Genomic DNA, 2,986 nt, shown 5'->3' on the forward strand with positions numbered 1-2,986 from the left:
CTCTAATGCCCAGGCTGGAGTGCAGGGGTACAATTTCTCCTCACTGCAACCTCTGCCTTCTGGTTCAAGCAATTCACATGCCTCAGCCTCCCGAATAGCTGGGATGACAGGCACCCACCACCACATCTGGCTAATTTTTGTATTTTTAGTAGAGACGAGATTTCACCTTTCTGGCCAGACTGGTTTCAAACTGCTGACCTCAGGCGATCCACCCACCATGGTTTCCGAAAGTGCTGATGAAAGGAGGGGCCCGCTGGGCTTCCTGGGTCCAGTAGGGGCTCAGAAGGCTGTGAAACTCACTCATTTCCTACATCAGAACTTACTTTGGTCCTGGATGAATAATATTGAAGATATACGCTTAACATATTCCTAACATCAGAATTTGTGCATGTATTTTCTTCCTCAAGAAAGGTATAAGCAGCGAAAATTCTGCTGTAAGTTTCCCAGTGTCCTGTATTGTAAGCTTCCCAGTGTCCCCCTCCCCTAAAACTAAAAGGAAAGTTAAAACCCCTTTTTTTCTGAGACCAGATGCCTTATCCATGCTCCCAATTCCAATTCCCTGTAAACATACTTTGTAAAGTCCTGTAAAATCCTGTCTCCTTTGCCAGGCCACTGCAAGAAAGTAGATAAAACCTAAGTTACAATTCCAGTTTTCCTCAATATCTAAGACATGTCACAAAATAATTTACTGCATTTGTTTCTCACTCTAGTAACATCTTCCCTCTGAACGTATGTCCCACCTTAAGGAGTTTAAAAGGCAACAGCACATTCTAACTCTGGCTACCCACTCGGGACCCCTTCCACGCTGTGGAAGCTTTGTACTGTCACTCTGCTCAATAAAGTCTACAGCTTTTTTGTTTTTTTGTTTTTTCTCTCAGTCCAATACTTTGTCATGGCTAAGGCAAGAAGAACCTTTGACATTTCACTGGGATTATAGGTATGAGCCACCATGCCTGACTCTTCCATCATTTTATACTAGGCTCTATAAGTTGTTCTATGTCATTTTTTCTTGTAGATGTGTATGTGTCTTCAATAGAATAAGTGGGAAAGAATTGATCCACTTATGATCACTTCAGTATTCTATGCCGTATGATTAATTTGAGGTCTGTTCATAGGAAACCTATTTTGTATTTAAAATATCTATGAATAAATATTTTACAATCCATAATAAATGTTTCAGTAGTTGTAAAAATTTAAATCCACACACTTTTATGATTTTGCTCTGTTTCTATTGACAATATAAAATTAATTTGCTAGTTGCACAGTGACTTCTGCTGACTAACTCAACAGCTTATATTTTGGAGATTTTGAGACATGACTGCAAATACTGTGACATTCGAATCAAACCATGGTCCCTCCCCTTGAACTTTAGCAAGTCTTGTGACTGTCTCAGCAAAAAAGTATAGTAGAAGAAGACTATTAGAAAAGACACTACATTATCTCTGTCTGTCTCTCTGTCTCTGTCTGTCTGTCTTTGTTTTTATTTATATCTCTTTCTATCTCTCTCTCTGTCCTTTTTCCTTCTCTCTCTTTTTCTCCCTCTGTACACTTTGGAGCACTGTGTTACATCCAAAGTCCTGATGATAAATGACAGTTTGGGGAGAGGTGCAGAGAGGAGACTAGAAAGTCAGGATTATTCAGTCAAAAAGGAATTTCAGTCTTTTGACATCAATCACTAAGCATGTGAATTAATGACCTTCAGATGATTACATCCTCAGCCATCATATGAAAGTAACGACCAGAGAAATACTCTGTATGAACCACCTGGCTGAGCCCACCCAACACTCATGCTATGAGAGTTCTATTAAAATGCTTATTGTTCTTCAAAGTCCCCACAGTTGAGGGTAGTTGGTTATGAAGTGATAGATAACTAAAATGATATTTCTAAAATCTTAATTATACATTCATAATAACATACAATTAATATAGAGGCAAGAAAATGAAAACTACAAATGTAATATTTTGAAAATAACTGTAACCCAGAAAGGGGAGTCAGCATAGCATGGTGGTTAAGAGCTCTTGTACTCTGGATCCAGTTAGCCTGGATTCAAGTCCTTGCAAAACCACTACAGAATTATGTGGGGTTTGGCAAGTTGCCTCAACTCTATGCCTCAAATTCTCCATCAGTGAAACGGAGATGGAGTAATACCATTATCTACCTCGTGTGGCTGATGAAAGGTTGGATGTATTAACTTGGTAAAGCACTACAGTAGCTGTATGTAGCAAATGAAATTTGCATGAATTACAATAATTATTAAGTAGACAGAAAAATTTTCATGATTTGAATCCTTACCTAAAATGCTTCATATATTTTAAATGTATCATGTTTCAAATGTAAATGATAAAATGACAGAATTTGCTATTTTAAATATGTCAGAATTAAATTTATGATAATTTAATTAACCGATGACTGACAAATTCATTGGGTCCTCTGGGCAAAATTTGATCAGCCACATGTTTACATGTCTTTTTTTTTTAATATTTGAGGTAAAATTACATAAAATAACATGCACTATTTTAACCATTTAAAAGTGAACAATTCAGTGGCATTCACAAGGCATTCACAGTATAATGTAATTGTCACTTCAATCTAGATCCAAAATTGTCACCAACCTACAAGGATGTTTATACACATTAGGCAGGCACTCTCCATTCAAGCTTGCCTATCCTGGAATATGGCATTTTTTTTCAAATCATTCCATTGTATATTAGAAGATTTGTTTAAAGACATACAAAAATTATATTTTTTTCTTAATTCTCTTGATGTTTTGTATCACATTTATTGGTTTGCATATGTTTAAACTTCCCTGCATCCCTAAAATAAATTCCATTTCATCATAGTGTATAAACTTTTTGATGTGTTGTTGGATTTCATTGGCTAATATTTGTTGAGAATTTTTGCATCTATGTTCACCAGAAAAGTTGGCCTACAGATTTTTTTTCTATATTTTTATTTTTATTTTTTATTTTTATTTTTATTTTATTT

Source organism: Piliocolobus tephrosceles, chromosome 3 (assembly GCF_002776525.5).
Source record: "Piliocolobus tephrosceles isolate RC106 chromosome 3, ASM277652v3, whole genome shotgun sequence".
NCBI classification, from domain to species: domain Eukaryota; kingdom Metazoa; phylum Chordata; class Mammalia; order Primates; family Cercopithecidae; genus Piliocolobus; species Piliocolobus tephrosceles.